This window comes from Rissa tridactyla, chromosome 1 (assembly GCF_028500815.1).
Source record: "Rissa tridactyla isolate bRisTri1 chromosome 1, bRisTri1.patW.cur.20221130, whole genome shotgun sequence".
NCBI lineage: Eukaryota > Metazoa > Chordata > Aves > Charadriiformes > Laridae > Rissa > Rissa tridactyla.
The window spans coordinates 128,131,172-128,157,604 of NC_071466.1; the positions used below are offsets into that span (position 1 = coordinate 128,131,172).

The 26,433-nt window shown below is 37.9% G+C and overlaps 1 protein-coding gene across 23 annotated transcripts in view; it reads right to left on the reverse strand.

Moving 5' to 3' along the window:
* The window catches only part of ZBTB20 (zinc finger and BTB domain containing 20), a 487,506-nt gene that overhangs the window by 393,957 nt on the left and 67,116 nt on the right, over positions 1-26,433 (reverse strand). For 18 of the 23 annotated variants that reach the window (XM_054214041.1, XM_054213930.1, XM_054213978.1 and 15 more), the window contains exon 2: positions 4,140-4,199. The gene's annotated coding sequence lies outside the window, so the exon portion shown is untranslated. Of the gene's footprint in view, positions 1-4,139; positions 4,200-15,621; positions 16,065-26,433 lie in introns of those variants that run through there. The other 5 variants (XM_054213988.1, XM_054214005.1, XM_054214032.1 and 2 more) reach the window with 2 other exon arrangements.

The window sequence follows — 26,433 nt, forward strand, 5'->3', positions numbered from 1 at the left end:
TATGCATAGGTTTTGGTAAGATTAATAAGGTTACTGGTATCAGCTATAGGCAATTATTCCCTATACAGCAGCAAGCATACAACTCTAATGGCAACCGGCAAGTATCAATGTTGATAGCTGCAGCCACGGTGTACTGCAGCAGATGGTAAAAGTGCATCCGTTTAGGTGAAGGACTAAACCATAAGTATCCCTATAGCCAATCAGGGAAAAATTAAAGTCATCATGGCTGTTCCCCTTCCTTTGGTGCTTTTACCCTGCCGTCACCAGGAAGCTCCAGAAATTCTTTCTAAATTATTTCAAATCTTTCAAATTCTTTTAAAGCAGTGCATTAAAGGTGAACATACTGCAACACGCACTCTATTTCTCTTGGTGCTACCTCAGTCAGCATTTTGCAGAGAAGCAATACACTACTGCCTGGACTTCAGCTTGGAAAACCAAATTCCATCTGATTTTTTCTAGCTTTCAGTGATTTTAGCTTCATCATCCATGGCAGAAATGACAATCAAAGATTCAGTTTTATTTTTTATTTTCCAACAAAAGCATTTGCTCCTTATTTAAGAAGACCTTGAAATAAAATATTTAGCGCAAAAAAAAAAAAAAAAAGGAAACTATTTCTTTCAATAAACTCACTTTCCCTCTGAAATGCTTTGCTCTGTGTGTGGATTATTCATTTACTTTAATTATTTTGAAGTGCCTCTGTATGAGTGGGTAGGAGTTAAGTATCCACAACACCAAAGTAGGGCTTAGAATTAGTTGTTGGAAACAGAATGTTCTGCAGTGGCCTAAATCTGCACAAGTAGTAAGCCTTAAGTATTTTGGAAGTCCTTCTCCACAAAGAGTACTTCTGGGGACCCTGACAGCTATGGGACCCAGGTCTATGAGCATGTATCATGGGACTTACATTGCATGGACAGGTCATATCTTTCTAATTATGAACACATATAAATCCTTTTTCTCATTCTGTAGGAAAACAAAAATGTTGCTCTTATTTAAATGTGGAAAGCAAAATCCCACCTGGAAGAGAGGCTGGTACCAACTAAAGCAACTGACCAGAATTTTTCATCTGTCATACAGGAAGATTTATTAGGACACAATGACCAAGTGATATAAGAGAATGCAGAGAGCTAGAACAACACACAGAGCTAGGCATGTAATCAAAACCAAATAACAATCTTTCATAATCTCTCTAATCACAGCTTGCTGTCTCACACACACACATATACTCAAGCACAGATACAGGAATTACATAAATCGTTACCCTTTGTTAAATGTTTTCAGCCTGTTGTTCTCATTGGCCAATCTGGCCCAAACCACGACGCAGCCCAGCTATCTTTCTGGTTAATAGGTACACACACTAAAAACAACAAGAAGAAGAAAACAAGCCAAAAAAGCCCTAGGAAAACTTCAGATGGAAGACTTTGGACAAAATTATGTGCACACATTCAAAGAAAGAAGAGGAGGAACTGAATCTGGGGAAAATACACAGGATTATCACTTTATGGGCGGTGGGCACTGACTTGAACAAGGATTCTAAAAATAAACACATCTAACATTTAAATCCCAAGCTGCATTTTCAGTGACACCCCTTCTCCCATGACTGTACATACACTCAAAAACAAAACCCCAGCAGCTAAACATCCACAGCCTTGAGGAATTTCAGTTCTCAATCTCAAGAAAAAGCTATCATCCAAAATTTCCCCTGCATCTACAGGTTTCTACTAACACATTCTGTTTTAAGGACACAAATGCAAAAAACTAAAACTAAAGAGAGAAACCAGTTGAAATGAAGAGTTTACAGTACCCATTCCTTCACAGACATGGAAGGTGTGATGTAGGCATCTGTAAAAACAGAAAATACCTTCTCTGGTAAATCTCGTTTCATAAGTCTCCCCACTTTCAATTTGCATTCCTGTGCTTTGCGTATACTTCCATATAAATTTATAGCTCCTCTGCAATGTTGCCCATAGTTGCACCCAGTATTTACAGGTAAACCTGCAACCCTGATCCTCCACGGAGGTAAGGGAGAAAGGAAAGAAAACAGTATGCAGGAAAGTAGGAAAACAATTTTGCACTTACTTGTCTGTGGTTGGTGGCTATATCTTAGGAAAAGTTGCTTTAAAATACAAGTTGTTGTTGAGGTTTGATTTAAAAATCTCTGTCAGTTTTGACATTGAGGTGAAAGTATTGCTGCTGGCTCCAGAACAATTTGCATATCTTATCACTAAATAAAATGTCTGAGGTGTGCACCAATCTGATGAAATTACAAACAAGAGTCCACACAAGCACACATGCCTTCCTGTTTGATTTCTGTCCTGTTCACTCCTCTATAATAAATTATATGATCATCTCATTCTAGCTGGAGGTTTAACTGTGCATGTAAAAAGGAAAATGATAGCAGCCTATTCTTTTTCACATTCTACAGCCGAGAACCTAACAAAATTGTGGATTTGGGGAAAAAGCAGAAAAGCTTATTTTGTTACCATCTACCTCCTCTTTAATTGCCACAGGATTGGTGGAAAATCCCATGTATTCATGTATTTTTAAAAATAATTTCCCATACTGATAATAAATAATTAAATGAAACTACACCTCTTTTACTACAAAGACTAATATACATGCTTAACTTTACGTCCTGCAATTATCTCATGTACTTCAACAGAATTACTCATAATGCTGTAAGTGAAATACATGTGTAAATCGTTGCAGAATCATGGTCTGAATTGCCAACAACGTTATATGGCACAATTAAATGCCTAGGCCTAGAATGGCTCTTCAGAAAGATTAGGAAAAAAATTTTAGGCATAATAACTAACAAAATTTACTCCAGGGAGTGACTATGGGAGAAACAGTATTGAAGGAGTCACCTTCCCTTGGGAAATTCACCTGTCACCAGATCCTTCCAATAATACACATTCTTCCTCTACCAGTTATCACCTTCACTTACCACTCCTTTCTCACTCATCAAATACCATTCTCCCTCTTCACACACCCTGCTGCTGCTGCCATGTGATGAAGGAGATGGGAGATGCATCTTACTCCTTACACTTTTGTGCAGTGAAGTAGCATGAGAGCACAGTCTGGCCCTTCTATTAGCTGGCATAGTAATAAACAGCTCATGTGCTAACTAACAGAGCTGGGTGCACAACTAAACAATCTCACCAAATTTGCTTCTTAACCTGTTCCTGAACTGTTCACATGCTAGTGTCTCACTGAAAATTATTTGCCCAGTATGGACAATTGCTAACCTATTACCAGAGTTCGTTACAAGAAGCTAGTGATCAGAACGTATACAAATTGGATACCTAAATTGCCTAGCTCTGTCTCCTGATGAGCAGCTTACCATCTGGTTCCTTCTGCAAATACTCACAAATGCTATGTCAGAAGTTATTCTCTGTACATTATCTAGTTTTTGACTAAAATCCACGGCTTCCACAAACACTTCTGCTTGTAAATTAACTCAGTCAGAAATATTAAGTAAAATGCCAGCAAAACAAAGTCAATTCCTTAAAAGTTCAAATGACTATTTGTCACAAACATTTCACCTCTACTAATGAACTGCAAAAATGAATGATAGAAAATGCAAAACTGTATTATGTTTAGCAGTTAACATTTTAATAAGGAGGAGATTAGCAATTTTTAATACCTCCAGTGCTTTGTTATATACAGTAGCACAATAACTGAATATTTTAATTGCTAATTATTTAGACCTCATTCAGTTCTCACTCAGGCAAAACTCCCATTGAGGGACTCTTGCCTGAGAAAAGAGCTACAGGATTTGTCTGACTGTAATTTGAAAAAACTTTACATATCATAAAAACTATCAAGTTATAGCGAGACAAAAATCATTAAATCCTTAGCAATATTAAACCCTACTGAAAGTCCCACTGACTCTTAACGCCAATGTTTTCATATTAAGTAAAACAGATAATTGCAGTTTACCAGTTGTAACTTACCTGTATAATTTATGCCCAGATATGCTGGTGCTCTTAAAGAGGTCTAATAACATTTTGAGTCTTCTTACCATGTCCCTACTTTTCTCCTGGGGGAAATCTCAGTCCAAATGTGATAAGGAAATAGCATTTTGAAACAATCACGATATCAACACTTTCAGAAACCCCAAAACTAGCATTTGGTTTTACCTTTTGACTTCGGACTCCAAAAGGGTTAAGAGCAGCTCTCAACACTTCTTTCTTATGCTGCTGTAAAGAAAAGAAATGCTTATGTTTAGGGATTTGCATACACAACACCTTGAGTTTTCATAACAGTCAAATAGCTAGGCTTCAGTGGGGGAAGTGGGTGGAAAGATGTATATATATAAACATATAGCTATCTGAAGGAAGACAAAACAAAGTCCTACACGTTCACATCTAGTACACAGGCAATGAAAAAATAAGCTAAATGTACTAGTATCCAAAATGACATTATACACATCCTTCAGAGAGAAAAGTTACACAACTGAACACCAAAGTAATTTCTAAGACTCCATGCTCAAAAAAACCAAAACCACCTAGTTTTTTTCCATTAAGTGTAGTTTCATTCCTGTTAGATATAAAAACAAATGGGTGTCACAACCGAAGTTTTGCCACTTATGTTTGCCATTCAAATGCACTTGTGGAAGACGTTACAGGTAAGTACTCTAACAGGTCAAGAGTTTGAAGAGGTTCTTTTATTTTTTTTTAAATGAAAAATTGTGTATAAAGTCGTTGCATCTTTCACCTATAAATGGCTTTAATGACTAAAATGTTCAGAAGACCTCTCTGTAGACTGCATTTTGAAAAAAAGAATTAAAAGCAGACTTAGTAGCGTACACTACTAATTACCAAAATGTACAGAACTGTCTGCCAAGCAGCTGAGGAAAGAGTAAGTATTCTGAAGTCTGAAATAAGACTTAGGCACTCTCCTTCCACCAATTCAGAATATGACTTAGGGACCTGACTGGCATAATTTCCAATTCCTGTTATAATAGGTTCACTTAGATTACAGCGCTTCCTCACAGAAGCAGCGAGATCCCTTCATCCCCCTGAAGTGCTGACTTTCCACCTAAGAACCTGTGTCCAAAGCTCAAGTATGGCAGGATGTGAGGGGTTTTCAAAGCTAGCCACAAAGACATTTTAATCACTGAGAATACAGATAAGAACAGATGACAGAAAAGAACTGCTCTTTGGAGCACCCTTACTTATTTAGAAAGGAAGGACACAAAGTGCTGCTTTCTCAAATAAAGAAGATGTAACACCAGCAGGCTTTCAGGCTCAGCGTTTCCAAGCCTGACCTGACACCCATTCCTGGCTACTACAGGGATGCTGCAGTTGCTTTCTCAGACACACTCGCAATTTCTTTTCAGATCTGCAGGCCTCCTCTTGTTTTCTGGGTGCTTTCTACCTCTGATCATCGCAATCAAACGATGCCTCAACGTCAGCATTTGCAGAAATTTCCCTATGGCTATCCCCCAGCCTATGCCGGTCAGTCCCAAGCGTAGGTAGCATAGTCTTTTCGATGGCGGCTTCCCCTGTTTTCAGGGAAGAACTAAGGCTGTGTAGCATGCGCTTCAGCTTTCATAAAGTCTGCAGTTGCCTGAATAGACACGCTGGATGGCAGCTGTTAGCACTTTCCAACCTTATACAACGCTGGTCTGGAATAGTCTGTCAGTTCTGCGCAGCCAATGAATACAGCAAAACATCAGGCCTAAAATATTGAGTAATGAGAACAGGATTTTGACCTTTAAATGCTGTTAGATGTATTGCATGAGGATATGTTTGATTTAAGCGATACTATTAGGTATGAAACTGTGCTGTTTGCCTAACGTCTAACAACTGAACCGCTCTGTACTTGCTGGCACACTATGTGCTCCAGCAAGAGATGGCTTTGCTGAGAGAGCCCAGTCAGAGATGGTGGCACAGGGGAACCTGGAAGAGATGAAAAGCAGCAAAAAAGTATGGGAAAAAATGATCAAAAGGTGAAAGAGAATATTTTGTATTTTAAAACCACTGGTCAGTCAGACCCACAGCAGTGCTTCGACATTATCTCCTCAAGCTTTGCAACGGCTTAAATCCAAGTCAAAAGTCTCAGTTTCTCTTCTCTGGCCTACTGTCATTTGAAATTTTGTACAACTACCCATGATGTACACAGCTGTCCTTGTGCCAGTTGTGATTCTTGCCAGAAAGTGCTATACAAGAATCTGGATAACTGTTACGGTTACTTTTTTTTGTTTTCATAATCATTAACCGATCCTTTCTAAACATTTGACTGCCTGAGTTTAATTAGCAGCAATGCTTCTGCCACATAGTTTTTAAAACTATTTTTATAAATTATTTAGATTACTCAAGCCTTATACATGACATGGTCATTTGTTGGACCAAGAAAGCTACTAGAGTACACCATATCCAAGATTACAGGCCATTCACTTTGTTTTCAATTCCAACCTCCACGTTTACATTTAATGGTTTAATCTGGATCAACAGCTAATTGGTGATTCAAATTTTATCATATCATAGAATCATCTAGGTTGGAAGGGATCTTTAAGATCATCGAGTTCAACCATTGAGTAAGTAATACCCTCTAAATCTGATGCATCCACATGACATCAATAAAGTGAAAACCTACAAAGGCAACTCAGGAAACCACTTTTGGTCCACCTGAAAGTAAAACCCCTGTACTAAGCAAAGGTGAATACTTTACAGCATAGGCTCACAATAGACTTACTGACCCCAAAATCATAAAATATATCACAATCCTCAGAGAGCCTTGAGGTAGATCATGGTAATTTCCTAGAAAAATGTGCTTTCAAGGATGAAATAAATTACACACACTTATTAACTCTGCTTTTTAAAATATCTAACCAGAACGAGATCTACCACAAAAATAAGAAATATGGAAATGGATAACTTTAACAGTCCTAAATTAAAAATGCCTCTTCTGCTATGCCAGTTGCTTGCACAGTAACAACAGAATACTGTACTGCTGTTCAAATGCAAACCAAAAAGAACTATACATACTTGTTCATTTCCTTATGTTAATGCCCTATAAGCTGCATGACCTTTTGACATTTGCTACTAATGAAAAAAATGCTATTCAGTGAACTACCATCAAATTAAGTGAAACTGAGATAAATACATTACATTCAGGAATATGTAAAGAACATGTAAATTTTATTTACATTTTCTCTCAAGGTTATAGAGTTTTCACAGTGGGGGAGAAAATATTACAGGATGATAACTGTGAGGATCTTCTCTTTTTAAGACTCTATATTTAAAGAACAAAATTCAAACAGTAAGATAACTTATATTAGCATCACTCCAGTTCAGTTCCTTCCAAACACAGTCATCATACATACAAACTAAACTCTGGTAGTAAGTGGATGAAAGGAATCACTGTTAATTAATATCAAGCATATAGGAGCCAAAAGAATTTCAAAGAATGATTTACTGTGAGACTACCAGTAAATCTCTTGGTCTCTTTTGAGATTCAGTTGACCTGGCACGAACATTCGGTAGAGTATGTCCTTAGCAAAATGGATAATGCATCACAGCAACACTCTTTTCTTAAAAAACAAGACTTGTGTGTGAATTTAATGCTTATGGAAAAGTCTAATGGCACACTTCTTAGAGCTTGAAATCCTCTCATTTCCAGGACAGTACTTCTAGCAGCAGAACAGGCTCACCAGTACCCTTCAGCCTTGAAATGAGGGACCACGTGGAGTGGTCAGGTTTTGTGGCTGGTTCAAGCTCTTCATTGGACTTAAAACCACAGACCAACTACTGTTGACTGTATTAACATTTTTGCTCGTATGAACTTCCGTTCACTGAGAACTAGAGTTGAGACCTCTTTTAACTTGTTTCGAGAGATAAGATTGTCTGGGGGGAAAAAAGTAATAAATCGAATGACTAGCATTAGACATATGATAAAGACAGATTCTGGAGAATTTCTGAAGACAACTGCCCAAAGCAGACCACTTATGTGGCCTCCATGTGTAAGATAATGAACAGGATATGAATTGTCTTTTCTTCAGGAAAAGCAGCTTTGTACACGTACAGAAAAATTTTAAAGAAACAAGAGTGTTACAGTACCCATCTTAATGCATGAAAACGCCCTCCAGAAAACAATTTACATTCCCTGTGCACTTCTAAGTTCTATTTGAAAAGGACTATCTGCCCATATTTATCTCCATGGAAGACTTGGATTAACTGTCTAGGCCCAGGACAAAATGACCTTGGAAGGCTACAGTCACACGATGGGGAAAGGGAAACATCTGTACCACTATCTAACAGGTTAACCTCCTCTTAATTTTATGTACCACAACTTTACTTAAACAGAAATCATCAGCTGGAACATGAGAAGCAAACGGCATTTTTAATATTAGAGGTACTAGCAACTAGCCTGTGTATTTCTTCAGAAGGAAATACCAATGCAGACAGTGAATTAAAACATGCCATGGTAACAGATGAAGACTTCAACTGTCAACAAAATCAGGCTATTAATTCTCACATAAACAGTCTTTTTAAATCTTTGATTTTTAATATACAGTCCAAAGATCACTCTCACATTTCAGCAGCTTTTGTCTTTTAGTGCCAATCATTTCAACTGACTTTTCTCACTACTCTGCTTTCTCTCCCCTTTGGAAAAGGTGAGTGAAAATATCAAATGATATCTTACTCTGCCAAGACCAAAGGAACAGTTCAAACGTTCAAAAAAATTAGGCAATGACTTTGCTTAAGGCAGGGAGGGAATGTGATTAGCAGTGGGGTGGATCACTGCCTGGCAGCGGAGGGAAAAAACCAAGCCCAAACCCAAATCTCTTCTCATTCTCTGTTGCAATCCATGCTCACGTCTAGACTATGTAAACAGCAACTGAATATTACTGGATGGAAAACACACAGAATTATTTTGCTGCTCACCACGTTCTTTTCTCAAATGACAGACACTGAGATTCCAGGAGAACCTGGGAAACTATTGGCCTGTTCGTTACCACGGAAAGCCCTCGCTGATCCACTTGGACTAAACTATCACCTGCCACACGATGCAGTCTCACAATGGATCTAAATGTGTCTGGGAGAGCAGCTCGCACTGCTGTTTGCCTCTCTGTACCTCCTCAAATGACAAAGAATATTTCAGACTTTACAGCCGTCAGCTTACAACCTTTCACCAGGCTTTAACTCACTCACGCGAGAAGAAAACAGATATACAATATGTCTGTTACCTGATTTTTTCCTTCCAATTTCTGTTCTGTTTCTGAAACAGAACAAGGCTGAAACTTCCCTTTGACTGAGATGAATCAAATGTCACCTCATTGCAAAGACAGACTCCTCTATCCCTGGTCACTGGCATCACAAAGTAGGAATCAAAGGTGCTGCTTTAGTCCGAAAAATTGTTATCACCTTTAAAACTTTATGGCCTCAAAGCACTAGAGACTAGTCTGGGGGAACGCAGAAGGGAAGCGAGAGATGACAATTCCCCATTCTCCCCAGAGACTATGCGTCCCTACAGATTTTGCTTTCTGTGCAGTGCTTAACTCCTTAATGCCTTTTCTCTCATGATGTCTTCCTTAGCAGAAACTTCTTCAAATTTAAAAATCAGAACATGAGCCAAGTAAATAAAAATAAATAAATAAAGCTCAATGTCTATAAAAAGTACACAGACTAACCTGCTTAATTATTAACAGGTAAACACAACAAATTCTGAATTATTTACTTAATCTTTTTCAGCTACAAACCTCAGACTTTTAGAGCATGAAATACATGCTTTATTTTAGGACACAAAACAGATATTTTATAAGGCTGTGGACTTTTTTTTTTTGAGGTGGGCTTGTTTTGAGGAATGCGCATTTCTTATTAACCCCAAAATACCTTCCTCTCACTGAACCCTGCTGAAATTTTAAATACCGAAGTCAAAGTTTTAGTATAAAGATCCTGTATTTGCATCTTCGCTAGTGAATGAGCTGGCTGTTTCTGACTTGCAACTGCACAAAAACAAGATTTCTGTGAGGCACATTCATCCTCTCCTGTTTCTGTACATCTGTTAGGAAGACACTAGATTCAGATGGAGAACCTGGTGAAGAATCCAGACAAAAATTCTACAATGAAGGATAAAATAGTCCCAGGTACAACCCCGTTTTCTTTATTGAATAAAGCTACCCTGATGAAGGAAACTTTGTGCTGCAAGTGAAAAAAGAGGTCAATGCCACCAGTCCTCGAAGACCCGACAAGATGCTGTTCTAGGCCTGACCTCCAGCTGAGTTCATCTTTATGTTCTCTCTCCTGACACACCGTTCTGCCTAACCCAGTGCTGATCTGATGCAGCCTTCCCTGGTAATAACGCTGAGAACGAGGGAAGTTCCGAGATCCTTGCTGGATAAAACAGCAACATTTCTATACCTGCTGAAGTTAGCACATACCTTTTGAAGTCTCCAACATTCAGTAGCCTAAAACAATGCCATCTCCTCCTCAATAACCTCAGGCCATTATATAGTAATTACCATCCAGAAAAAAAAGGTTACATCATTATCATCATCACAAAAGAAATGTGGTTGTGAATCTCAGACATTTTTTCTTAACTAGCTTTTCTTTGGAAATGATTCTACAATATTGCTTGTGAATCCCTGGATTAATAAAGACATATGGATATATGCTGAAGCTGCGCACAAGACATGCCACTAAAAAATCTATTCTAAAGTTTCACATGCAAGCAGAAGTCTTCACAAGAGCATTACGATAATATTTAACAAGGTATTCACACTACTATTTCCTCATCGTTGCTACAAATGTGTACAAATGTGACATCTGATAACATATTTATTAATCTACTCTTAATTGCTATAATGGCCTAGCATAATTTGGAGGTTTTTTCCTGGTTTTAGATCTTAACAATTTTGTCAATATTTATGTATTACACTTTTTTTTTTTTTTGCTTAACAAAGCTTTCCAAAGGTGTAATTCAGGAGATGAGACAGTTAATCACAGAGCTGGCTTAGCCTCTAATTTAGGTGGCCTACTTATGTTAGCAACATTTTATTAGCACGTTATGCTGTATATTTAACATTTAGTACACTATGTGAAAATGGTTTACTGTGTACTGCTCACATAAATGACTTACAAATTCTGTTTGACACATAGAGAACAGTGTATAAGTAATCAAGTATTTCTGAGTATACCTAATGCTGCAGAAAATAAGGATAAACAGAAGACAAATAGAGAAAACTCTAAAATGTATCTGATGATGGAGTTAAAGGCTAGCTTATAAATAGTGTGGTAGACCAAAGACGCAGAATTAGGGATATATGCATAATGCCTATCCTTCTATTAACTTCTGATTTCAGATCTTCCTCTGGAAGCCTCAGCAGATATCCAGCTGAAGGAAAAGGCAACTTTCTTAATTGCTGAAGTCTCAACAGTGCAGACAGCTACAACAAAGCACACAGCAAATCCCTCCAAACCCTTTTGCATTTTACCAGACCCAAAAGACAAAGTAGGATCTTTCTTTGAGTTCAAATGGCTAAAGCCATTTTTGTTGTACTGATGTTCAGAAATTAACACTGGAAAGGAGATTTTTACTTTAGCCCTTAGTTATAAGGAAAAGTACACCATTTTTCGTGCTCCTCCTATTTACAAAGTGAATCAAAGCTACACCAGCAGGAATTTGTAAGGGTCAGAAAAGGGAAAATCCTTCAGCCTCACCCGAATTAGGCCTCCGTGAAAAGACCCGTAAGCAGCCCTGGTGCAATTCTTACTACCTTGAAAGGGCCAGAAGGAGGGATTTAGCCTACTTACTTCAGCGAGATCCTTCTTAACATTCAAGTTATTTCAACCACTTTAGATACAGGTGGCTCTTTTTACCCTTGAAACAAGTTTTCCTGGGGGGTAAAAAAGGCTTATACCTTAACCCTAACTGTAGCTCTTGATCTCTAACGAGTGAATCATTCATATTTATCAGAAATACTTTTTTTCTGAGATCATCTGACAGGTGAATATATCAGTGTTAAGGAAGGACAAGTTGTCTTCAGTTGCCTCTGAAGCTTGCGAAACCCCAGTTAAGAAGGAAAAGTCCATCAAAAAGCAAGAAATCTTGTTTTTAATCAATATGTTTTAGCTTTTTTATATTTCTTCTGCTGTGTAATTTGTCAATATATCTATAAATCCTTTTATAATGAGGTAGCTAAGACAGATGCTAAGATTTTAGTAAATGCCAAACTTCTTTTCTGCAAAAATATATGATCACAGCAAAAACATTTTTCTGCTGGTGAAGTATTTTCAGTATTATTTCAAAGACCCTTACTGTTTATTACAATCCCTGACAAAATATCAGTTACAAAGCTTTTCTCAGTATCTTCAGTTGATGTTTGTCAAGTGACATTCAAAAAACATTTTCATTTTGAAAAACAAAAACAAAACAAAATTGAGCCTATTTCACATTCTTTTTATTCTTGTACTTTACTGAATTTTTCAAAACTATTCCAATACATGTACACCACTTACATGGCATACTCTAAAGTGCCTCACAATAGAGAAATCCAGTTCACATTTCCTCTAGGAAAAAAACCCACAAAACAAAACAATCTACAAAACCTCTTAGAAAATGTGTCTTTCCCCAGTTATGTTCAGCAGGGAACATTAAAAATTCAATATTTGCCACTTTACAGTGACTTCTGGACACAAAACAGTTCCTTCATGCTGCAATAGGTTCCAATAAGGGAAGAAGTACAGACTTGAAGCAGTACCAAATATGACACCCACAATACAGCTCTGATCCTGACATCACTTTTTCCTTTATTTTTTCCTATCATTTCTATCATTGATTGCAAATACAGTATTTATTTTTTATAATGATTAACATGTAAAAATCAGTACATAGAAACCAAGTAACAAGAATGGGTCTAATTAAAAATTAATACTATTACAAAAATAACTATTATATTAATCAATATGAAGACTGAGATATTCAGATCAGTAGGACATTTTTAGTTCTAACATTCATCCTGCTTTAAGGACACAAGGACAGCTGATTTAGTAAAAACCTTAGCTGAGATACATCGATCTATAGTATTTGGATTAAAACCATGTTGGGAGCTATATTGCAAGATAGCAGACATCTCCATTACAAGAATGCCTCATATTTTACAGAACAAATATAAAGCCTGTACAGATTAAGACGTGAAAGAAACAATCCAAAAGGGAGTCTACATTTTTAGCTGAAAATTCACTGGCAAAAGTGAAGGGACAGTTGTGGATCAAACTAACTTTTGCTGTAATCTTACCAAAATCAAAGAGATTCAAGGATGAATTTAACTCACTGCTTATTACATAGTACAGTTTTTAACTACGAACACTTTAGTACAGATACTTTACACTGTAAAATCTGTTTCTCGATCCACTCCATATTATTCTAATATCACCTATGTATATAACTTTTATCTCTATTTTCCTCAAACTCGCACAAAATTAGCTCCACTTTTCTTCCATTTAATACAGGCCAATGGATTATCCATGTTTTTGCCCTCATGTTAAATGAGACTAAAAAAAGTTTCTGAAATATATAATATGAAATTATGTTTTCAGGTAATAAATTATTTCTATTGAAGTAGAGTTGAAAGATCACAGTGAGATCGATCTATTAGGCAGTACAGTGACACAGACTGGGAGACAGTCATCACTAGAAAAAACTTTTCAGATGTGCCAGCCAAAGAGTGAAAGAGCAGCAACTACTTTTTCAGATGAGTTGGGACATCTAGATTGGAGTTACTCAGGAAATCTGTGATAAGAGTACAGTGCTGACCTTTTATCTCAGGTTACACTCCACTGCTTTAATAACAGAGCCTTCCTTCCTTTCTACTAATTAATATAAAGCCCACCCCAAAAATCCCAGTACTACATCTGCCCCATTAACTTAGCAATTCCAAACATTTCCCTAACTCTAGCATCAAGAATCTCAAAGCACTGTAAAGCAAAACCAAATGCAACCGGATTACCCTCACTTTGCAAGTAGTAAAATAAAAACATAGAGGCATTAAGGGTAAAGTCATCTCACCTAACTTGGGCCACCTAAAAGACACTGTTGCCTAGCCTGCTCCTTTCACCACAGGAACAAGGTGAGCATCTTGAGAGGGTGGTTCCTTCTCTTCTTAGGTACGTGGCTAAATCAATCACCAGAGAAGGCTCTCCCTTTCTTTTGCCTATTCTCCATCTAGCCAAGATGCCTAGAGTAAATGCCTCATGTTTAGATGAGTGAGCTATATATCCCTACCCTATCACAAAGTACATCTCTCTTCAGTGTTCCCTTGATATCTTTTCTAAGAGGCAAAACGGGGACTGGCCAAGGTCTGTATGTGCTGACTAGTCAGCACGCACACGCGGAAAGTTAGGTGCACACTCTAGACCTATTAGTGTACCGACAAATGAGACAAACAGAACTCACTGCTTCCGTGTAGTCTAACAGTTAGGTCCGTGTAATCTAACAGTTGACCACCCTTTCCTGAGCTACTGGCAAGCCAAACAAATGGCCCTAAGGTGCTAGGTCTAGCTGAGATTTGTGCCGCTCTTAGCCAAGAGTGGAAGCCCAGCAGGAATACTCAAGGTGCTGTCACAATGTAAATAATGCTTATAAATAAAACTCACATCAAAATGAGATTTTTTTCCAAGAAAGGTGATAAAAGTCTGCTATCACACATCCTACTATTCAGAAAAGGAAATATCCCCAAATCCCAGTGAAACTGAATCTGTCTGTGGACGAAATAACTTTTAAAACACATAAATGTTTATACTGTTTCCTCTGTCAAGCCAGAGATCATATTTGGGGGTCCAAAAATGCTTGACTTTTCTATGCAGACTTGCACACATCAGAAAAAAATGCCACTATACTACACGATAGGATCTTGAAGCTCCAATGTAACTATGAAGTGATATTTCAAATACCTCTTCTAAAATGGAAATTGGTTAACAGAAAATTAAAGTGATGCCTCTTCCAACATTAAAACAGACAACAGGAATGAAAGATATATTGTCTTGTCTCTCCCACAAAACAATGTCTTAGACTAACAGCTTCCATTCTATGCATAGAAAGATAAGTAACGTATTTCAGCATTTTTGCCAAATAAAACCTGAGAAGTTCTCAAAAGAAATCACAGGATACCAATGGAGTTGCATGAAAAAATACCAGCACTTTCACTCAATCACTTTCCAAGTTCTAGAGGGAACGAGAAAGCTACAGTACCTCAAGAATCAGATTTTGCAAATTCAAGCTTCTCCTCTTTCTGCATTTACTGGCAAAAAGCACCTATTAGGTACATGTAAAAGTACTGAAGTCTTGCTTTAAAACAAAGCACTGCTGTGTAGCGAATGAGCCTGAATCGTTCATGCTTATCACAAGCCCAGCAGTTAGCACAGAGCCAACAGCTAGAAACAGCACTACCACGCTCATGCTTCTCAGTTTTAGCTAGTCACTCTGTTTAAAATGGAAGTAAAATGCTAACAGTTCCCCAACCAGTACTTGTATCACTATTATAAATGGTTATCTGTTATCAGCAGAGAAGAATCGATACGTAATGCAGTAGCTGAAGACCAGCTCTCACTGTTTCACGGCTGAGGGGAGAAACGGGAGAGGGATGCTAAGGAGCAAGACTCCGACCGCAGATCCTACCACCAGGAAGCACAGCAGCAGCAAACAGGCAAACGGCTCATTTATCAAAGAGCAGAAGGAACTTCCAGGGCCAAAGCAGTGGAATGGCCTTTCCTAGGAATAAATTTGCATAACATATCTTGCCTCCTTCTTCCATACATGCACAATTTATTTATGTGACCTGCCCATTCCAAAGAGATCTATGCTCAACAAACAAAACCTACCAAAAAACCACAGTGACCGTGACACTTCCTCCAGGTAAGAGGATGAGAAAACAAATGGAAAAGCTCTCGGTTAACTCAGTGATATCTATTTGCTAAAAATGCTAACGCAAGTAATTCCTAGTGCAGGTACTAACCTGTCAATAACATTTTTCGACAATTTTTTTCAGGGCATAAAAGTAATCTTAATGCTTTGCCAAAGTAATATCTTCATATCCATCTACTACCATTAAGTTAACTTTCCAAACCAGAGCAACTGACATTATGCATAGGGATTAGACTGATGTGTTGTTTATTTTCATAGGGAGGAAAAAGAATATCTTAACTCTGAACTTTCCACTTTTGTTAATGATTAAAAAGTTACTTAAATATTAACTTTATTAAATTAATAATTTATATGACACTCCTAAAATTTACTTACAACACATACCAGCCAAAATGTGTTTGTTGTTTTGAGGGCAGGTAGATGAAGTGGGTGAAGTGTTCAGACAAAACAAGTCAGTTTCCAATAGAAGCATATAGACCATGTTCTATTTATCTGAGAACAACATCTATTATTTAGTGTGGAGCAAATACGTTCAGAGGCTAAATGGTCTTTTTCAACTGACAGAGGGATTTTTTTTCCTCTTTTTGTTTAGTACAACATGCCCCTGATAGACCCAAATAGCTCTATTTAAAGGGCAATTTTTATTAGGTAATTTTTAAAATGGGAATTACGATATGTACTAGCAAAAATTTCTTGGCTGTTTACTTACTGATTCTTTACAAAAGCCAATTATTTTGCCAACGGACAAGATGAAATCTGTTACCAAAAAATGGGACTTATATGTTAAATCCCATTTATAGCAGAGAGTTATTTTGCGTCTAGGTCTGGTCACTTAAAAAAAAAAGGGACAATAAATTGAAGACTGTATCATACTTCAGCAATAATAACTGGTGCCCCAAACACTTTCCATCACAGATCTCACTGGCACGATTCCTATTTTACAAGTGAGAAAAAGCTATCTGAAAAACGAGTCGGGGTGAGATAGATAAAGAACAGAAGAAAATAAAAGGCTTCCTAACTTCCAGTCTTGTGCTTAGATGATTACGTTACTGTGTCTAACCAAGAGACATTACATCTTCTCAATTTTTAAAGAAAAAAAATCCTGCATTTTTAACATCTCTCTTGCACGTCCACCTCTGCATCCATATTTGTCTAATCTGCTATCGTGACTAAAATAATCTAATCCAATAGGTATCCTGGCCATTCAAATTTGAAAGTGAGTGTAAAATTCGAGTCCTTCCGATATTGAGGTTATCTGCGTAAGCCCCTTAGAACATTGGGTATTTCTGTTCCGCAGCGTCCCTCCCGTGCATGCGCTTACATAACCCTCCCCGCGGTACCACAGGCAGCGCTTTCCAGTTACATAGAGCCCCGCCAATTAAAAGGAGTCAAGAGTTAACAGCAGGATGCTGTTGAGAAAAAAGCTTAACTTATGAACATGTTCAGATTGCCATTGCCCAAAAATCTGAGTAATGTTCCAGATATGTTATGTTAATCTGTTGCACAAGATTGTCTGTAATGTGAATATTTTTTTAAGGAGTACTGAGGGTAGTGTTGGGGGTTGGATGAAGGCAGGTGGCCAAAGTTATTACTGAATTGAAGAGGATTATTTTAATTATTATTGGACTATTAACCCTCTGCATGGTCCTATTTAGCCAGTTTCATTGTGTTTACGAGCAATATGATTTATAACCATTGTACTTTAAATTACTGTTGATCACCCAGCATTTGGGAATAAAAATAGATATGATTAGATGTGCAAAGCTCATTTGAATGCGGTTTTATGCATGGACTGGGTTTCTATCCACTAAAAAATAGCCCTTAATAATAACATATCAAGGAAAATGCAGTGAGAAATTATATTTTATGTATAATATGTGATCTGTGTATTCTAGATACACCTCATAATGAACGTGACCAAATACTGAACACGAACTGAAGAACAAACCTTTTGTGTTGATGCAAAATTTGAGTGGCAGGAAAAAAACATAACAGAAGATAAGGGTTTTCATTCACAATGCAATGTAAATTAAAAAACCATGGATACAAAAGAGTAGAAACAAGAAAGGTAATATAACAAACTTACATTTCACCCTCCATCATTACAAGGATCAAAACAGGGGTATACATCTTCATTCTAGTCAGATGGCCACTATAATAATAAAATATAGTAGCTCATACCAGAAATAAAAATATCAAGGACTCAGTTATGTTTTAAATCGAAACAAAGCAAACAATAACAAAAAAGAAACAAACCATGAAGTCTATGGTTTGGGTTTTTTTTCAAACAAAGGGCAAAATACACATGGAAGTAAGGTATTTCTCTATTTATGCAATCACTTTGCCTTTAACTTCACTGGGAACAGCACGAAGCTCAGAGACTTCCCTTACCAAGCCTATTTTCACTCTAAATAGGTCTTGACGGTGCTGTAGCTGCAGAGCCAAAAAAAACAAGGCCAAATTTTATGTGGTCATGCTAGTGTGGTGGAAAAGCTTTTGTGAGGATTTGATGTTGTAACTGCATTTGTACATCTGGCTCCTCACAGACCTTCAAAGACTTAGACATCTATAGATACTCAGACGGATTATTAAATGGCCTGTTAGAAGAGGTGGATTCAGGACACTGCCACATTCCAATTCGGTATCTGCAACTGGACTCTGACATTTCATTTGGATACTTAAAGCATTAATGTTATTGTATCCTGTAGACCTATATTAACAAGTTTGATGTAACAGATGGGAGCTTTTTCAAAAAAATGTAAACAGCTGATCTGAGAGACAGTACTTTCTACAGACAGACCTTACAGTGAAATATAGCACTCTACTGTTTATTCCAAACACATCACAGCACTGTAAGTAGACCACTTTATACAGTGAAGAAATACTACAGTAAACATAAAAGGAACACACCTCAAGAATTTCTCTTCCCACTTTCACTCATTTTAAATACAACATTCTCCCTCAAATTCTCTAATTCTGACCTACCGAAAAAAAAAAAAAATCAGGGAAAATATTGCCCTCTATAAGCCAGGGCAGATAATTTGAACGAACTTTGAACCAACTCTCACTGAGTCTTGCACGTCTTCTCATTGTACATTCTCAACATCACTACATTTCTGAATTTTGCTAATTTAAATATTATGCTCATTTTAATACTGTCTATTACAGTTGACCTTACTGATTGTCTGAAATGTAAGTAGTTCTCTAAACACATACTTACAAAACCTGCTCCTAAATAAAAATAAAGAAACTACTTCATAAATAAGAGAGCACAAGACAGCCGGGGGGGGGGGTTGGAAATGGGGTTTTAACTATTCTTGTTGGATTACCCTCTTTGGTTTTGAGTTGCATGCTTCTTCTTGCGCACATATTTTAAAGGCATATTAATAATATAAATGGTTACAAATACAGGACTGTCTAGTTTCTGCATTTTTCACCTTGTATATTTGCTTTAGCACAACTGGAATTAATAACAATAGCCGCATCTGACTGCGGTTGCTTCTTGTATGATTTCTGTGATGCAGTAATAAAAGACACTGAAAGTTCAGTGCTCTGGAACGATAACTCTAATTACTGTAATGTTTGCTACAGGAAATTACCTACTGGACAACCCTGCCCAGAACCCTTAGCAGGAAATGGGACAGATTTCTGTTTGTGGAGAGAAACCGCCAGCCTAGTGCATCATTAGCAGCAGTGCTTGAAAACTGTCCTCCGTTACGTAGAATGAAAGATGGAAAACTGCAGCTCTTACATGAATGCAATATGCAACAGATTCCCAGAACTGTATCTGAACATGGGTTGTTGGGGTTTTTTTTCCCCTTGGAAAATAAGAAAAATCAAACTGTTTAAGGCAGTGCTCCCAGGCAGCTGATAGTATTGTCTTAATAACTCGGTTAAATAAGTAAACGACAGGAAAAAAGATCCCTGTTCACAATGGGCATTTAAAGCAGAGGAGAGCCGGAGGATGGGAACTGCCTAAAAGTAGCACTGAATCTCTGTCGTCAGAGTCCAACTCGCGTACCCTTTTATTCAGATGCTCTTCTCCTTCCATAACACGCTTTTATGATATGGCTAGTACGCATCAGGGAAGAAGTATCCACATTTATTAGGCTTATGACAGTGTAAACACCGTTAGAAGTGGTTCTGGTATGACAACCCTTATTTTGCACTTCTCTGTTTCTAACTTCCTTCATCAGTTCTCACTCTCATCCACTCAGCACTTCCATTTATTGTTTCAGGGCCAGATTTTCAGTACTTTATGTTCATCTCCAGCTCTCTCTGCAGCTTTATATGACAACCAAACTGACTCCCCTGCTGTCATTTGGGATACTTTTAACATTAACTGGGCAAAGTCCACATTCTGTTACTTCAAATATTTCCCGAGTATCTATTCACTCTGTGCTTTAGAGATCTCCAGGCTTTAGTTTACATTCTTTAAGATTTGATTTTTGCCCCAAGTCCAGTATTTCTGTAATATAACCTTTATATATAACAAATGTTCCAGTACATGCAGAAGATTAAAGGAATGAAGGAGGTACTCAGCTGTCCTTTAATTTTACATGTGTTTAATGTTATCTTGGAGAAATGTACCCATTTTCATTTTGAATCTAATCTACAAGCTACGTTGGAGGATTGTGCAAAAAGCCAGCATGCTAGCTGTTTAAAGAAACAAAATGGAGCCAGGAACAAGCACGGGATGTCCAGTGGCACATCCCACTGGATAATGGGTAATGTTTGGTTACTCTCCGACACTTGGTACCTCTGGCTTTATCTATCATATCCAGAGGATTAAAATCCAGAGGCAATCAGGCTGATGGTTTTTGGCCTCTTAAACACAGAAAGCAGCTAGACATTTCTGATCTGGGTTCAGCTACCAAACTCTTCTAGTTGTGGGAGTGGAGATGAAAGCAGGCTGTTTCAATTAGGCTGGCTATAGAGACTGTCTGGAGCTGTGAATTAATTGATTTGAAGACCAAGAGGGACAGTTGCTGCATAATAGAGGCCGTGGAATCTCACTCTGTAATTACAGTTAAGTTCAGCTCCAAATCCAATAGAAATCAAAGGTGACCGTATCAGGCCCATCTCTAATCAAAAGTGGTTCTTTCCCTCACCACGAAGTGCAAAATATTCCATGTTTCTTTCTATTTCAAAAAGCAATTTGGGTTTAAAATGAACCTGTGTGAATGATCTTTATTCCTGCATGGTCAGGAACAAATTTTCCACTGCTGAATGAAAAGACTAGAACAATGAAAGTACTGGGAAGGAAAGTGGTGGTGGGGAGGAAAGCTCTGCCTTTCTGGCAGTACTCACAGAACATTAGTTAGGGTAGGTGGTGTCCTGCTGGGTCTAACCAACTGCTCAGATCCCCCCCAATATTTTACTGACCCCCAGCTTTACACCGTACATCTCAGAACACGGCAAAAAAGTTCATATATACATATATTTAAAAAGACAGAAAACTCTTGAGCACACATCCAAAGCAGATCAATTGCCTTTGCAATATTCTCAGTACAAAATGTTCCACCAGCAGATCTGATAAGAAGAGCCAAAAAATGGAAAACACTTGCTACCAATTTATTGCAGTCACCCATAAACTATTACTAGAACATTATGTATTGGGGTTCAAGCCAGAAAGCTATTAAAGCGGACTGCACTAGACTCTTTCCACTATGCTACTGAAGCATTAATAAGTCCTTAGAGAATTGTGTTTATGTTGAAAGAATCATCTTATAATCAAATTTTCACACACAAAAAATGCAGCTCTTTTTTAGAATTACTGTGTGCCTTTGCTCTCTCCCCCACTTTGGCTAGTGTCTCCACACAAATACCATCATTTTCTATGTTTCTGTCTGGCCCAAACCCTGACGTACATACTTTGTGTTCCAAGCTGGACAAATTTCAAGATAAATGGTGCTAATTGACAGTGTTAATGGGCGCAGGATGTACCACATCCTTTCCCCCGTTGTCTCTGCCTAAGTGTCTTTCTCACTCCTTACAGCCATTCTTTGTGCAAGAAGAAGAGTTAAAAGATAATACTAAAAGGGCATCACTTTTTTTACTTAGACGCATAAATAATAACCATCCAGTGGCATTCTATGGGACTGTGTTTCCAGTCCCTGTTACAGGAAAACGTCTAGTAAATCAAAACCCTCCTTTCTCATTTAAGGGACAACACTGATACCCAGCAAGATGATGACGAACTCAATGATTTAATGTTTTTACTTCGAGAATTGTTGTTTTCCTTTGCAAAGGTCTGTACTTTCTTTTCAGTCACCTTCCTCTGATAGCACACAGGTGCAAACCACATAACAAAGCAGGTGAAGTAGAATAACGGCAGTTCTTCTATCCCTGGAATCTTTAAAACATTGAGCCTTAAGTCTAGGCTGTCACTCCAGAAAGACTTCAGATTCAACTTGAATTAACTACAAAAAAGACCTAAAACTCCAAGAAGGGAAACCAAGTCTCTTGTATTTATTTATTTGCTATTATACCAAGGAACTAGTTAAGAACTGAAATTTGTTATATGTATTATTACAATGATATGTATTATTATCATTATCAGCATCACAGAACCACTTCACCTATATCCCCAGAGTCCTAGAGAGTGTAGGCCAGGGAAACAGTAGGGAATTCTGGAAAGGACAAGGTTATGGTAACGTAAGGCCTTTCCTGATTTGCCTCTTCTATCCCTGGAACATTCTTGTGGTTTCAGAGATGACCGTGAAAGCAGTCCTGGCTGCCAACTGACCCACAGGCTGTCCTCACTGGGTAGAAAAAGTTAAAACTTCCTTGCAAACAAAGAGAATCCTCAGCAATAAAAGACCATTGTAGAGGCTGTAATTACCAATTTTGCTATTTTTTGAACTTGTTGGACAAATGTCATTAAATTTGATCAGACAGTACTGATACATTTGACTTCAAATAGTCTGATTTGAAAAAATGTTAAGAACTTGCAGCTCACACTAATGTCAATGGAAATTGCAGGAACTTAGTCTCTCTCCTTGACTTAGGCCTTTAGGATACACAAAATAAAAACAAGGATAGCGGGTCAAATGTATCCCTTAAGTAACTTCACTTGATCCCACCGTGTTTTTTATCTCTTGATTAATGACTGTGGGATATATTGCTTGCTCAGGCAGCGCATTTATGTGTGCGGCTCTTCTACTTGCTTGTGTAATTAGTTATATTCCAATCTAACTTACAACAAAAATAATAAGCAATCATTTCTACCTGCACTAGTGCACAGGACTCCAGAGAGTGATTTTGCAGTAGATAAACAGACCAGATCTAAAACTTAATCTCTCTCTACGGTTTGCCTCTCACAGCAGGATTCAGGCTCTGCTGTCATCATGAGAGTCAATGAAATCTTCAATTCAAGAGGTCCTTTTTGATTCTTCGAAGAATACAGAGACACGTGCTGACATAACAACATGTCAGCGAGCATTTTAAGTGAGATCCTTAGTATAATGCTGAAAAACTCTCACTATGCCAGGAAGAGGAATGAAAATACTTAAGCAGAAAAATCAACACCCCAGAATGGCTTGGAAGCGCTCAGGAGGAGATTTCATCTAGAACCTCTGCAGCAATTGAGTTATTGCACCTTCTGCTCCAGCTCCATTAGTCCATACACTTGCAAAAAAGTTGTCCACTGATTCACTGAAAGGTTTACATTAGGACAGAAGTCTGGTGCCCAGGAGAAATGTCCTAGATGTTTTCTAGGCTTAAAAGGCAAGATGTTCTGAATACTATTTTTCTGTAAAGGGCAACTGAAGTATGGTATTAATAAAAAATAAATGATTTTAACTTATGTTAAACTTTTGCTCTTCTCCAAAAATATACAACTGAAAAAACCCTACTCCATCAGTACTAATGCACAAGCAAGTCCTCTCCATCTGCCAAATATGTAGGTCATTTCAATGAGTGACAGAGACAAAGAGGCCTGATTTTAATTCATGAAATATTCCTGCTAATAGCAAAGTTATTGAGACATCTGTTAAAAGCCTGACCTGTTATAATGGAGGGGGGGATATCTAAAATGACTGAAATTTCTATTTAAATTAATGCTACACTATTTTATTGGGCATTTTAAAGAGGTACTGCTATTAACAAAAACATTATATAAATTAGAAACAGGACCACAATAATCCTCCAGATAAAATCTGGTGCTGTCTTCTAATGCTATGGTATGAGCTTTTATTTGCATGTGCACTATGTGTATATATTACAATAGAGCAGATATGTAAAAAAAAAAATAATAATAAAAATCTTAGAGTCATAGCAGCCCAGTTTAAAGTTTGGCAGAGAACAGTTGGCAGACATAAGAAAAAAAAAAGAAGTAAATATGTTTCATGGCCTGTATATAATTGAACATTCTTCAAATTCCTATAATGGAAATGTCAATACCATGGAAATCCTTGAAATGCGGACACAGACAGATAAATGTGACTGAAGCCAAACACCTCCACCCAGAATGAATAACAGGCCTTCAGACAAAAAAATCTACATAATAATAAACTACCCACCCAATAATACCAAAAAAATTAAGTTTTTACTTTTTCGGTAGTGGTGAGGTGAGCACAGGGAGGTGGACGATGGATGACGAAAGCTGTCAGGAGGACTGTACTGCAGAGGCAAGGTACGGATGGGATCTCCCCCCACTGGCACTCAGAGAACGAGAGCTGAGCACCAGGAAGGACCCTCTGATGCCGTGCACAGGGCTGGGCCCTGGGTCACAACAAAGATAATGGCTATTCTGTTACTGTCTGCAAGAGAACAGGACCAATGACTCACTCACTTCTCTTTATATTAGATGATATACTAGAAGATGCGTTGCACAGGTGGCAAGTACCTCATTCTCAGAGGCTGGATGCTGCTTCAGGAGCTCTTCACTACATGCACTTCTTCCCACTGGCTCATTCCCAAAAGCTGATCTCAGAAAGGGGAGGCCAGGCTTTCCTGGGCCACAGAGAGATGAACTAGAGTTAAGGGCAGAGGTCCCAGGTCTTCATTCTAATTCCTAAGGAAACACTCAGCACATCTCAACTCCAAACCAAAGAGAAATCTGAACATGCACTGGCCTTTCTTCTCTTTCTCCCCCATGTCCTGGTTTCCTCACGAGATGCTCTATGCCCACACAGGTGGAAGCTGTAAGGCTTTCTGCAGTAGTGCCCCTGCTACAGACACCTTGTGGACTGATGAGATACTGAAGTGCATAGCAGAAAGTACATAAACAGCCAGGTATAACTGAGTAACGGCTCCTCAAAAAGCTGCCAGAAGCCTCCAGATCACATTACAGGCTAAAATACAGCTCTGAAAGTTTACCAGTAGACCACTTATGTTGTATTTAAGTTAAGGCTTCCTTTCTCTGAATCTTAAAAAATGCTGGGTGGAAGATCGATATACTTTCATTAAAAATGCCACTTTGTTTCTAAGGGAGAAAACTCCAAGAGACACCATTTTTTAAGAAGTGTGGGTCAGCTAAGATAAACTCAATACCTATGACAAAAAAATATTAGCACGTGCAGAAAATACAAGGTCCAGTACGTGCTGCTCCATCATTACAAGATATCGTGCATCCCCCCCCCCCCCCAACATCCACTTAAGTCATACTCTACAGCCACTTGATGTACCACCCATGTGAAATCTAGACCTTTTTTATAAAATTAGCTAGGCAGAGATCTAGGCTTTACTGTTTCTCCTGAGATGCTCTGTGAATGTTCAGAGTTTCACAAGCATGTCTATTTTCACCCCCTCACAATCTATATTTCACCACTTTTCTTACTGCTTTTCCCTTTTTTTCTATTGCTGTGTGAGACATCAATGTACAATGTAAAATACATATACCAGGGAGACAAACTGCCTCTAACAAAGGTCTATCAAATGTACAAAACATACAGATTTTTTCTTCAGCATTCAACCATAAAAGCATTACACAGCTAACAACAGTAAGAGAGAAAAGTGTCAGTCTCCCCTTGGCAATAAAATATTCAGTCTTGATTTCTCCACTCCCTAAATTCTGAATACTTCTCTGTGCGATTTTAATAACAACTTAATTGTATTTCTGACTGGATTATAAGCACACCTTAACAAAGCAAAATACCAGAAAACAGCGTGTAGTAGACAGCTTATATTCTACTTTGGTAAAATCAAGGGATATTTTTGTATTATTTCATTCCTCTTTCCAAAGTCATGTTCTTCTGGTGCAGATAGTGGTTCCAAGGAAAATCCCTACTTAACTAAGACCAAATAAACGTCACTAAAGAAGTCTAACTGTGCCTTTGCCTGCAGTCATTACGAAATGGGCATTATGAAAAGAAAATCGACTAAGAGTCAACTCTGTTCTGAAGTATGTAAACATCTCATCATTATTCAGGAATACTTTCCTCCCTTTGCAACTTATTCAGGATCTTACTTGACAGACCTTCCTCAGACCACCACTGCAAACAAACAAAATGCACAATCCTATCACATACTTCAGGGCAGGAAGTAAGGACAGTGGATGTAAGCTATGGAAACCATACTTGGTGGGTAAAATTCCCTACCGGTGAACTGCACTGCCACCTTCTC